Source organism: Gossypium arboreum, chromosome 5 (assembly GCF_025698485.1).
Source record: "Gossypium arboreum isolate Shixiya-1 chromosome 5, ASM2569848v2, whole genome shotgun sequence".
NCBI lineage: Eukaryota > Viridiplantae > Streptophyta > Magnoliopsida > Malvales > Malvaceae > Gossypium > Gossypium arboreum.
The window spans coordinates 80,661,562-80,667,835 of NC_069074.1; the positions used below are offsets into that span (position 1 = coordinate 80,661,562).

Sequence of the window (6,274 nt, forward strand, 5' to 3'; positions counted from 1 at the left end):
CTTATGTCTTGTTTCGATCTCATACTGAACTCGAGTAGCTCCCCCTTCCAGTTGTTTCCTTTTTAGGTACATTTTCAAATTCTTACACTGGGCTCGGTATGCGGAGGTCTCGGATAGCCTCAGAGAAGAATACATTACCAGTTGTTTCTACTTGTTAATTACTTTTGGACTGTAGGATTTTATTAAAACTGTGGCACAAGTTCGAGTTAAGTTTTCATCATTTTTATTCCGCTTTTAATTATTTACCATTTTAACTGTAATTTTACTGACTGGTTTTAAATGTTTAAGATTTAAGAACTGACATATCAATTGTTTTGTAAAGTTTTGCCTACGATCACTTCGGTGATCAATGTAGCATCCGGGATTCGACCTAAACTTTTAGGCCGAGTTTGGGGTGTTACAGTTTTCGTAAACTCAGTGTGTAACCCAATAGAATTAAACATGCAAACATACATATATAGAGCTAGATTCATGTCATTTTCAGATGTAGTAAACAAAATCAAATATGCAGATCAGATATACAGAATCCTACCCCCATCCTCTACACACCAACTCCGACCATCCCATCACACCATGTGGGGTTAAAAACACCCACCTATCCCTATACACCATATCGTGCCATTACGACACATGTCAAATAATGTGTAGCCAAGCTGCCAGAATATAAATGAAAATTTTTGTACAGAATACTTCCTCCTCATATACAAATCCCACCCCACAATCATATATAGAATCAGATATAAAATATCATACTAGACATGCTCAACATGCTTATGTACAGATATTATAATAATCAAACATGTATAGCATTATCATGCTCAGAATAGAATATCAGACTATCAAATCTATAGTTTTATGGTTTTTTTAGCCCTTACCAACCCTACAGTAGGCTCACAATCGATCGAAACGACCCGTGCGATCCTAGGGAAATTTTTTGAAATATGGGCCCACATGCTCGCGTGGGCCCACACGCCTGTGTGGCCCACTCGGCCTGGCCTAGAATCCACACGCCCATGTGACTCACTCATGTAGGCCCACATGGCCACAGTCGTACCACACAAGGTCATGTTTTTCACATGGCCATGCCTTCGTCGACCACACGGTCGTGTCTCGTACACGGCCAACCACACGGGCATCAATAGTTTGGGTTTTTGGCTTTCACTAAAGCTCGATTTTCTACATTTTGGGTACACACCTTTTGATGCAAAATCACTCTTGTAGTGAACAACACCTAATAAAAATAATAAAAATACCCATGATTACTCAAATCCTCTAAATCCAACCAAAACACCTCTTGATCATAACTCGGAAACATAACAAAAACTACTTTCCAATGATTCAAAAAAACTTACCTTCTGCAACAGCAACCATGAGATTTCACTACACCACTGAAGGTCTCTATTTTCCTGAAGAACACCTACCAACACGGTTTACCAAATTAACTCAACACACCAAAAAACAACAAAAATACAAAAGGGACTCTCAAAACACCAACACAAACCCTTACCTTCAAAACGAATGGTAGAACCGAGAAGAGAAAAACCACGATTGGAAGAGGCAAAAATTTGATAGGAAAAATGAGATCAGAAATGTTAGAGAGGAGGAAGAAGAGAGAGAAAGGAAAAATAATAAAAAAATAGAACAACTATCTGGAAAACATCCCACAAACTACACAATCCCACTAAATCTCACCCACTAACCACCTCAGACTCCCAACTCCATCAAACTACTAATAGCTGACTAGAACAAAAATTAACAGCCTTGCCCACACAAGGATTCAAACAAAAAACCTTCAGGTACACTAACACTCACTCAACCACCAAACTAGGAAGCCCATTCTGATATGAATTTACATGCAATTAAATATAAACCCACTGAACAAAGGTAAGGCTTAGGTCAAAAAATAACAAAATTAACAAATCTGGGACTTGAACCCAAGACCTCATACACACACCCAAAACACTTAGCCACTGAAGCAGATACACAGTTGTGTCAGATATTTATAGAAATAGGAATAAATTATTCAGGGCATTACAACTCTACCCCCTAAAAGAAATTTTGACTACGAAATTTACCTGAACAGAATAGATGAGGATACTACGGATGCATCAAGTCCTTAGATTCCTATGTGGCCTCCTCAGTGCTATGATTTTGCCACAGAATCTTTACCAACGATATAGACTTCCTTCTCAGAACCTTAACATCTCGATCCAGAATCTTAATTGGCTCCTCCTTAAAAGTCAAGTCCGGTCTAACCTCGATTTTCTCAATAGAGACCATATGATATTAATCCGACTGATAGAGCCTTAACATTGAAACATGAAAGACATTGTGGATACGGTCTAACTCTGGAGGTAGCTCTAACTGATAAGCGATCAGTCCCATACACTTTAGAATTTGATACGACCCAATGAACCTAGAGCTCAACTTGCCCTTACGGCCAAATCTTAGAACTTTCTTCCATGGAGAAACCTTAAGAAAAACGAAGTCCCCCATAGAGTACTTAATATCACACTTCTTCAGATTTGCATAAGATTTCTGTCTATCAGAAGCTGCCATCAGACGATCCCGAATTAGCCTAACCTTATCCTCAGTCTCAGAAACCAACTCAGGACCCAAAACTCGACGCTCGCCCAATTCAATCTAACATAGCAGAGTGCAACACTTACGACCATATAAAGCCTCATAAGGTCCAATCTGAATGCTAGCCTAGAAACTGTTATTGTAGGTGAACTAAGCTAACAACAAATGATCTTCCTAACTACCTCGTAAATCAATTACACAGCTCCAAAGCATGTCCTTCAGTATTTAAATCACCTTCTCAGATTGAACATCAGTCTAAGGATGGAATGTAGTACTGAAGTCCAATCTCAAACCTAGAGCTTTATGTAATTCCTTCCAGAACCGAGAAGTGAAGCGATAATCTCTATCAAAAATAATTGATAAACGCCAAATTATACATATTTTTACCCCAACTACTTAGCATATTTATGGATGTTTATTACTAGATTTGTGGATTTTGGTGCTCTTAATCCGATTATTTCATGTTTTGTACTCAGAAGAGCACCAAGAGTCAAAAGGAGCCAAAAACGAGCCAAAAAAGGGACAAAACACTCCAAATCAAGAAGATGACACTACCTAAGCCTTGCCACACGGGCTACTCACACACCCGTGTCTTTCGAGGGTGTCGACCAAGGCTTTCATGATTCATACGGCTTGGCCATTGACCCGTATAGCCGTGTGCAATTTGACAGATGAAACACGGCCTGGCAAACACGTCACAAGGCCGTGGCACACGGGCGTGTCCCTTTTTCAAGGAGTTATATCTTACACGGAAAAGGATACTTGGGGAGGAAGAAAGCCAATCCAAAGCCTATATAAACACCCTAAGTATGACTTAGAAAGGGCCCCCTTCCTCCAGAACTTTTCTGGAGTACAGAACCACACGCCGAGAATTACTTGAAGGAAACCAGATGATCCATCCCAAAAGCTGGAACTACTCCAAGACTGAAGATCTCTCTCAAAATTCCTTCAAGGGTTTTAGAGTTTTCTTTATGTTTTGTTATTTTCATACTTTTGAGATGTACTCTTATTTTATTATTAACTAAACCCCTTAGATACCTAAGGAGGTTGAAACCTATGATGGATCTAGTTATTATTATCTGAACTGTATGATAAATACTTGATTTGTTCTTAATTATGTGTTCTTAATGCTTGAGTTAATATTCCGGGTATTAATTCATGATTTGATGTGCTTATGCAGAGGAGAAAAAGTCCCTATCTAAGAGTAGATTTGGCATAATTAAGTAGAGTTGATCGAACGCCTAGAAATAGGGTTACGAGATTTTGCCGGATTAAGGTGAAACCTAATATGGGAGTCTATAGATTGATATACTGCTTCCCTAGGGGTTTTAATTAAGATAGAGATCTCGATTAATTCAACTGAGGGTTAGACATTATTAGTCTCAAAAGAGATAATAATATAGGTTAGGGAGTCTCATGGATCAAGTCAAATGAATAAATCGTCTGGTTCAGAGTCAGATAACAAGTGAAATCTAGGTGGATTCCTCATTAGGTGTCGTCTTTATCAATTACTTTTCTTCAAGTTTTTTTCCAAATTTTCTCTTTACTTTAGTTTAATTAGTTAATTATTTTAGTTAATTAGTTTAATAAACAATGCTTCTTTATTTCTAGGTTACATAATAAAAAGATAGTTATTACTAGTACTTTTGGTTCCCTTGGGTACGATATCTCTGTCTTGCCATTACTATACTATTGTTCGATAGGTGCGCTTGCCTTTTCGTCGTGATAATAGTTAGTCTAGGTTTGATCTTCATTATAAATATTTATTACTTGTTACGAATCACGCGATCAAGTTTTTGGCGCCATTGCCGGGGAACTAAGATATTAGGAACGCTCAATTTTTATTACTTTAGCCGTTTATTTTTCTTGCAATTTAATTTAATTTTGATTATTATTATCATTATTTATTAATTTACTTTTTCTTTCTCTTGGCAAGTTTTTATAGTTTATGACTAGAAGAAACCCGTCGGGACCATTACTTTTTGACGAAGAATTTGATCGTATAGTTCGAAGAAACCAATGAGAAATAAGGCACAGCTTAAGATACATAGAGAACGAAAAAGAAGAGATACTCAACCTACAACCGATGAGATGGCTAAAAACCAAGGCAATCAGCTACCTCCTGCAATTGCGACTAATCAAAATCATGCTCCATGCACTATGTATGATTATGCTAAACCTTCTTTAACAGGAACTGAATATAGCATAGTTAGACCGATTGTAGCTGCAAATACTTTTGAACTAAAGCCTAACACAATTCAAATGATACAACAGTTTGTTCAGTTTGATGGTTTACAGGATGAAGATCCCAACGCTCACTTAGCAAACTTTTTAGAATTTTGCGATACATTTAAAATCAATGGCGTTTCTGATGATGCCATTCGTCTTCGGTTATTTCCTTTTTCACTGAGAAACAAAGCTAAACGGTGGTTGAACTCATTACCACGTGGATCAATTACTACTTGGGAACAAATGGCCAAAAATTTTTTACTAAAACACTTTTCGCCGGCTAAAACGGATAAATTACGTAATGATATCTCTTCTTTTGTGCAGATGGATTTAGAAACACTTTACGATGCATGAGAGAGATACAAGGACTTACTGAGAAGGTGCCCTCACCATGGGTTATGCTTTGGCTCCAAGTTCAAACATTCAACAATGGTCTGAATCCTTCGACTCGGCAAATGGTTGACGCAGCTATTGGCGGAACTATCAACAATAAAACACCGGAAGATGCCTATGAGTTTATAGAGGAGATGTCACTGAATAATTATCAGTGGCAAGTTATGAGGACAAAGCCAATGAAAACAGCCGACATTTATAACGTCGATTCAGTCACCATGCTCCCTAATCAGGTGGAACTTCTCAATAAAAGGATTGATGGTTTACTTGGTTCTACGCAGGTACATCCAGTAATGAGGTGTGACTCAAGTAGAGGAGGTGTGCATACAGAATATCAATCCTTCAATCCCACAACCGAAGAGGAACAAGTCAACTATATGGGTAACAATAACTTTAGATCTTAAAATAACCCCTACATTAATACTTATAATGCAGGTTGGAGGAGCCACCCAAATTTCTCCCGGGGTGGTCAAGGAAATCAAAAGCCACAAAATCCTCAGGGTTTTCAACAGCCACCTTATCAACAAGAGAAGAAACCGAACCTTGAGAAGATGCTCTCAAAATTCATATCAATGTCAAAAACCTACTTCCAAAATACCGAGACAGCACTTAAGAATCAACAAGCATCGATCCAAGGGCTCGAAACTCAGATAGGCTAGCTATCCAAATTAATCTCCGAACAACCACAAGGTAGCTTGCCAAGAAACAATGAACCCAACCCAAGGGAACAACTCAACGCAATTAATATCCAGAATGACGAAGGAGTCGTTGAGCCTGAACAAGAATCAATGCAAGAAACAGTGGTAAGCAAAGGGAGAGATGAGGTAGATCAAAATACAAACAAACCAGTGACTGTCGAATATAAACCTCGTGTGCCATACCCTAACAAGACAAGGAAAGACCACTCAGATGAACAATTCAATAAATTCCTTAAACTTTTGAAAAAATTACATATTAACTTACCGTTTGTTGAAGCTTTGTCGTAGATACCAAATGCAATGAAATTTTTAAAAGAGCTTTTAGTAAATAAGAGGAAGTTGGACGAAGCGTCGCATGTGGAGCTAAACGT

General features: G+C 38.1%; 1 non-coding gene across 1 annotated transcript; it reads right to left on the reverse strand.

The window, feature by feature from the left end:
* Nucleotides 1-5,103: 5,103 nt before the first annotated feature.
* LOC128293463 (small nucleolar RNA R71) lies at nucleotides 5,104-5,210 on the reverse strand. The gene has a single exon (XR_008283645.1). It is a non-coding gene; the product is annotated as a small nucleolar RNA R71 (small nucleolar RNA).
* Nucleotides 5,211-6,274: the final 1,064 nt, after the last annotated feature.